This window comes from Trichechus manatus, unplaced genomic scaffold, assembly GCF_000243295.1.
Source record: "Trichechus manatus latirostris isolate Lorelei unplaced genomic scaffold, TriManLat1.0 scaffold00295, whole genome shotgun sequence".
NCBI lineage: Eukaryota > Metazoa > Chordata > Mammalia > Sirenia > Trichechidae > Trichechus > Trichechus manatus.
Window position 1 is genome coordinate 36,187 of NW_004444231.1, and position 7,756 is coordinate 43,942.

The window sequence follows — 7,756 nt, forward strand, 5'->3', positions numbered from 1 at the left end:
GTTCTACATTCTACCTTGGTGAGTAGCGTCTGGGGTCTTAAAAGCCTGTGAGCAGCCATCTAAGATACTCCACTGGTCTCACACCTTCGGGAGCAAGGGAGAATGAAGAGAACAAGATATAAGGAAAAGATTAGTCCAAAGGACTAATGGACTACATCTACCATGGCCTCCACCAGACTGAGTCCAGTACAGCTAGATGGTACCCGGCTACCACCACTGACTGCTCTGACCGGGATCACAATAGAGGGTCCTGGACAGAGCCGGAAAAGGATGTAGAACAAAATTCTAACTCACAAAAAAAGACCAGATTCACTGGCCTGACAGACTGGAGAAACCCCAAGAGTATGGCCCCTGGATGCCCTTTAAGCTCAGTGGTGAAGCCCCTCCCGAAGTTCACCATTCAGCCGGGGATTGGACAGCCTCATAAAACCAAACAGGACTAATGAGGCACAGCAGTCCAGGGACAAGGCCTAGCAGGCAGGAGGGGAGAGGAAAGCTGGTGATAGGGAACCCAACGTTGAGAAGGGACAGTGTTGACATGCAATGGGGTTGTTAACCTTTGTCATAGGGCAATATATGTACTGTTTAATGAGAAACTATTTGTTCTGCAAAAGTTCATCTAAGGTACCAAAAAAAAAAAAAGAATTATCTATGTGAGATCAAATTGACAACAGCAACTCAAAAGGTTTGCTGGGATGCCTAGGGGACAGTCAGTTGAAGATAATGGTGATGGAATAATTTGGGAAAGGTTAGTGAGAATAGCAGCACAACTGGAAGAATGTAATCGATGTCACTGAATTGTACATGCAGAAACTTTCAAAATGGTGTAACTTTGGCTATATATATTTTCACCAAAAAAAAGTTCCTCAAGGTCGAGAAGGGAGAGTGTTGACATGTCATGGGGTTGTTAACCAATGCCATAAAACAATATGTGTACTGACTGTTTAATGAGAAACTGTTCTGTAAACCTTCATCTAAAGTACAATAAAAAAAATAAAAAAAAAAAGAAATCAAACGATGCATTGCATTGGTTAAATCTGCAGCAAAAGACCTCTTTAAAGCATAAAATGCAAAAATGTCACTTTGAAGACTAAGGTGTGCCTGACCCAAGACGTGGTGTTTTCAATGGTGTCATATGCACACGAAAGCTAGACAATGAATAAGGAAGAACGAAGAAGAATTGATGCCTTTGAATTTATGGTGCTGGTGATGAATATTGAATATACCATGGACTTCCAGAAGAACAAACAAATCTGCCTTGGAAGAAGTACAGCCAGAATGCTCCTTAGAAGCAAGGATGGTGAGACTAGGTCTTACATACTTTGGACAGGTTGTCAGGAGGTATCAGTCCCTGGAGAAGGACATCATGCTTGGTAAAGAAGAGGATCAGTGAAAAAGAGGAAGACCCTCAACAAGATGGATTGACACAGTGGCTGCAACAATGGCTCAAGCATAACAATGATTGTGAGGATGCCACAGGACTGGCCAGTGTTAAGCTCTGTTGTATATGGGGTTAGTATGAGTCGGAACGACCTCAATGGCACCTAACAACAACACCAAAAACTAGTAACACAGCAACAACCAAAAAATATATGTTTGGTTATGTATGTATGTATGTAGACATATATGTGTATAGGTACATATATAGGAGTATGTATATGTGTATATGTAGGTATATGCATATGTATATGCAAGTATGTGACTGTATGCACATATATTCATATATGTATAATAAAGCACATTGGGGGCACAGTAATGGATGCTTCTTAGACATAACCAAACACTTCACCGATTGGTTTCCTGGGATTGAAGGATTATAACTTTATTCTCATGGGACATTTTGATCAATTGGCATAATATAATTTATAAATTTTATGTTCTACATCCTAGTTTGGTAAGTAGTGTCTGGGGTCTTAAAAACTTGTGAGCAGCCATCTAAGATACAACTATTGGCCTCTACTCATTTGGAACAAAAGCGAAAGAAGGAAACCAAAGACTAGTTGAAAAAGAAGAAACTGGTCTACAAGAATAGTAGTCTACACAAAACGCAGCCTCATCTACCCTGAGACTAGAATTAGATGGTAGCCCGATAACCACTACCGACCATTCTGATCACGGCCACAATAAATGGACCTTGATAGAATGGGAGAAGAATGTGGAACAGAACCTCAAATTCCTAAACAAACAAACTTGCTAGACCAGTTAAGACTGGAGAACTCTCCAAGATTATTGCCCTGAGATATTTTTTAAAACTTGATGCAAAACTAGCCCCTACGGTCACCTTTTAGCTAAATAATAGGTTGGCTCACAAAATAAAGAATATCATCCATGAGTACCATGCTCCTTTAAAAAATCATCTATTTGAGACAATATGGTCAACAATTACTTTAAAACAAAGACAAGAATTTAAGGGGGCGGGGAAGCTAGATTAATGGAAACAGAACAACCAGAATGGAAATACTGAGAATGTTCACACTCTGTGATTAATGTAAACAATGTCATTGAACAATTGTGTAGAAGTTGTTGAGTGGGAACCTGAACTGCTGTGTAAACTTTCAACCAAAACACAATAAAAAATTTAAAAAAAAATAAGAAAGAAAGAAAACCGTATGGAATACAGTTCTACTTTGACACATATGGGATCACACATAGGGTCACGGTGAGTCAAAATCTACTGGATGGCAACTGGTATAAGTGTTGAGAGTCTTCAGGAACCATGGAGAGTATTTACCCTCAAGACTCCTAAAATAGTAGTGTTTCTCAAATTTGCATAATATATTGTAGTAGCACCCTCTAAGATAGCCCCAATGATCCTTGCCTCCTGGTATGCCCACCCTCATGTAGTTCCCCCACAGTGAATCAGGGCTGGTCTACACAACCTACAGAATACTGCATAAGTGACAGAGTGTGTCTTCAGAGGCTTCAGCTTTGTTATAAAACGCATTGGAAAAACAAGGGGGTGGGGAGAAGCCAAGAAGATGGCTTTGTGAGACACACCATACCATCCCTCTACAGCAAAGACCCGAGAAACCAGCTGAAAAAGATAAAGATACAGGTGACAGCCTTGAAACCCTGAGCATCAAACGAAAGGATAAAGCATTAAATCAAACACCGATTAGAAGAAGAAACTGAATGAGGACAGATCTTGAAATGTTCTTTTTGACAATGAATGTGACACCGTTCCTCTTCAATGTGTCATTCCTGGCATAGTAGATCATATGATTGATTCAAAATGGCCAATGCCAGTCCATTTCAGTTCACTAATGCCTAGGATATCAATCTTTATGCATTCCATTTCATTTTTGACAGCTTCCAATTTTCCTAGATTCATACTTCGTACATCCCACATTCCGATTATTAATGGATGTTTGCAGCTGTTTCTTCCCATTTTGAGTCATGCCACATCAGCAAATGAATGTCTACTCCATTCATGTCATTAAGGGCAACTCTACTTGGAGGAGGCAGCTTTCCCCAGTCATATTCTGAGCGCCGTCCAACCTGAGGGGCTCATCTTCTGCCACTACATCAGACAATGTTCTGCTGCTGTTCATGAGGTTTTCACTGGCCAGTTTTTCAGAAATAGACTCCCAGGTCCTTCTTCCTAGTCTGTCTTAGTCTGGAAGCTAAAATCTGCTGGTATTTGAAACACCAGTGGCATAGCTTCCAGCATCACGGCAACACACAAGCCACCACAGTATGACAAACTGACAGACAAGTGGTGGATTAGGGAAGTAACAGGCTACAGTTCAGGATCAGGATCAACTTGGAAGTAACAGCATACAGGATACAATTTGTCAGTGAGAACAGCTTCCATCCAGGACAACTCTCAGCTTCTTCTGAGCCATGCTTGCAGGCAAACCTTGCTCTTGGCCTCACTGCCGACCCCGCTCAGGCCTGGGCTCTGCCACAGGCTCCTGCTTAGGCAAGTGTGGATCGAAGGACAAGTGCCCGAGGGCACTGCACTCTGCTAGCAAGCCTGCTGCCCAAAGGCGCTCAGCTCTGTCACTCCAAGTGTTGGTAAGCTCACCGCAGCCTTCTCGCTCTACTGCCCCGAGTGCTGCTGTGCCATCTCATGCCATCTCGTGCTGTCTCCAATGTTATAGCTCTGTCTCCTGAGTCTAGGAGGTTCTTGGCACAGGGACCCCCAGGTCCAAATGATGTGTTCTACTCCCGGCTCTTCTTCTTGATTGTAGTGAAGTCCCCCTCAATCGCTGTGGGATTGGCTCTTTTAAGCCTAGCAGGATGGCAAAACTGACCAATCACCTTGGTAGGCCACAGGCACTTACTCTGCATAGTCACTGTCCAATCTCTTCAAGAGTTTTATATGCCTTATTTGCATAGTTCCAGCCAATCTTTTTGTGGGAGTTAAGAGACCATGGCTAGAAAGGCTATATAAAAGCAATCCACTGCACCACAGATGGCATTCTATACTTTATACACTTTTTATTCCAGGTGCTTTCTTGTATAAGTAATCCATTCTAATGGGCATGAAATGTGCAACATAAATATTGAATTTGTGTCTAAGTTGTTTAATCTGCTTTTCTATAGGCTTCACCACATGATGTGCCCTTTAAAATCCAGTATTCAGAAGCCCAATGATCTGACCATCCAGCAGGTTCATTAATGAGGGTCCATGAGTCTATGTGCTTCAGTCCATGTCAGGCTCAGTGGCAAATTGATGTTCAGCTTAACTTCACACTCTCCAATGCTGTAGGTAGTTTACTAACATAACAGTGGATGACTACAGTACTCCTTTGGATTTGCCACTTTAGAGATGGACTGTTCCATCAGTGAACAATGCTTCATTATCAGGGCTATATCTTTTGTCAAGGCTCTCCATGGGCCAGTGGTTTGGGTAAACCAGCAGGTGATTACATCTGTCTGCCTACTGTCTCTTTGTGCTGTTTGTTAAGGCCTCTGCATCCAGATTTTGTCCTCAAATAAATGTGCCATTTCTATTTCATATGGGAACTTTTTTGCATTTGCCTACTTTATGGGATTTTGGTTCAGAAAAGACCCTTTGCAGGATGAGAAGTCATCACTTCTTCTTTGGTTTGATGATCACAATTCATTAGGGTTCAATAACACCAATGCAGTTACATCTCAAAGGGCTGTACTCTTCAGAGTTGGAGGAAATTCTTAAGTAGAAAAGCCCAGGGCCCACTGAATAACAAGGGGCTTTCATTGCCAAAGGCTACAACCAGCTGTTGAGTGATTGATTAAAAACACCTGAAATTTCATGGTTTTGAGCGAGGACAAAGGCAGTGCTTTTTGCACATTTAAATGCACTACTTCCAGGGCCTCCATTCAAATATAGCTGCATTTTTGGTGATTTGATTCAGAAACCGTAGGAAAATTCTCAGGTTTGAAATGTGTTGTCTCCAATACTAACCCATGTCAACGAGATGTGGGATTTCCTTCTTTGTCATTGTGTGTCACATAAAGTCAGTGATTACCCTGAGGAGTTTCTGGGCCGAGATCCCAGGCCAAATCTTTTTTGGTTTTGTTTTTTAAATCTGTCAAGGTATTCTTTATTACTCTGTGTAATGAAAAGTTGCAAAATTTCTTAATTCCCAATCAATTACTCTAAATTAAGGGTGCATCCACTGAAAAGTATCACTAGTGAGAAAGGCAGCATCCCTGGATGGTGGAAACAGTCAACATATTTAGCTGCTAACCAAAGGGTTGGAGGTTTGAGTCCACCCCAGAGGTCCTTGGAAGAAAGGCCTGGTGATCTACTTCTGAAAAGTCAGCCATTGAAAACCCTATGGAGCACACTTCTACTCTGACACACATGAGGTCGCCATGAGTCGGAGTCGATTCAATGACAACTGAGTTTTAATGAGAAATGTAGACAAGAAGAAAGAAGAACATATAAAACTCTAGTAAGGCAAGTAATATCAGGTTAGACTTGCTTAAGGCAAGAGTCTTGCGCATTTTCATGTTAGAACACCCTTGATTTCTGAGCCTAGCCAGGCTTAATCTTATTTCAGTTTGAGAAACCTAAGTAGGGAATCTCTGATGCCTGGATCCATATTACCCTCACAAGATGTAGTTGGAGGCTTGTGATCTTTTCTCCCAAAAGTCTCTTCCAGGGTAGGACTTCTGGTAGTGTTAGTATGAGAAGGGTAGAAAAGTCTTCCTGTAGAAAACAATGATGAAAATGACAAAAATATTAAAAACAAATATTTGAAATCTCTGGCAAATAAACAAACAGAAATTTGAGAAGAGTTTTAATCTTGAAAGACTACTGTCTTAGTTATTTAGGGCTGCTATAACAGAAATACTGTAAGTGGATGGCTTTAACAAACAGAAATCTATTCTCTCATAGTTTAGGAGGCTAGAAGCCCGAATTCAGGGCACCAGTTCTAGGGGAAGGCTTTCTCTCTCTGTTGGCTCTAGCGGAAGGTCCTTGTCTCCTTTCAATAGCTGTGGGCCCAGCATTCGTTGGAGATCTACATGTCTTGGCATGAATTTTCCCCTGGGTCTAGAAGGTTCTCACTGCAGGGACCCCAGGTCCAAAGAACATGCTCTGCTCATGGCTCTTCTTTCTTGGTGGTATTCAGGTCCCTCTCTCTCTGCTCACTCCTATCTCATTTTATCTCTTGTAAGATAAAAAGTGATGCAGGCCATACTCCAGGGGAATTCCCCTTACATCCTATCAGGGTGGTGACCTGTGTAAGGGTGTTACATCCTACACTAATCCTGCCTAATTAACATAACAAACATAACCTAATCCTCTTTAACATAACCTAAACCTGTCTTATTAACCATAAGCAGATATTAGGGTTTACAACACATAGGACAATTACATCAGATCACAAAATGGAAGACAACCACACAATACTGGGAATCATGGCCTAGCCAAGTTTACACATATTTTTGGGGGATACAATTCAATCCATGACAACTACCTACTATGTTGAGTAAGAACTGCAAGTTTGTGGCCTTCTTACTTCCTCCTGAGTGTGGACTTGACTCAGTGACTCACTTCTAATGAATACAATAAAGTGGAATTAATGGTGTGGGACTTCAGAGATTAGATCATAAAACGCACTATGTCTTTCTGCTTTGTATCTCTCTCCCTCTTGAATCATCTGTTTTGAGAGAAGCCAGCTGCCATGTCATGAGTACATCTGCCTATGGAGAGGCCCACGTGGTGAGGAATTGATGCTTCTGGCAAACACCCACCAAGGAACTGAAGCTTTCTGCCAACAACCCAGAGTGAGCTTGAACACAGGTCCTCCAGTATTAGTTACACATTGAGATTATTACAGTTCTATCTGACATCATGATTGCAACCTAATGAGAAGCCGTTAGTTAGAACTACCCAGCTAACCTGCCCCTTCAGTCCTGATCCTCAGACACTGTCGGGGATAATATGTCCGTTGTTTGAAACTGCTAAATTTTGGTACAATTTGATACACAGCAATAGATGACTACTACAGACATTGTACCTGAAAATGTGACGCTGCCATAACACAAACTTAAAAATGTGGGAATGGCTTTGGAACTGGGCAATGAGTAGGAGTTAGAAGGACTTTGATAAAATATTAGTCAACAAGAGTCTTGAAGAAACTATTTGGAAAAGCAAGACGTCTTTTGAGGAAGCTATGGGTGAGGGCTTAAAGGAAAGTGAGGAAAACCTTATTGGAAACTGAAGGAAAGAGGATATTATGTAGTGACAGAAAGTTTCGCAACACTATTGCTTGCAGTAATATGGAAAGTCGACAATGCACCTAATAAACTGGGCGAC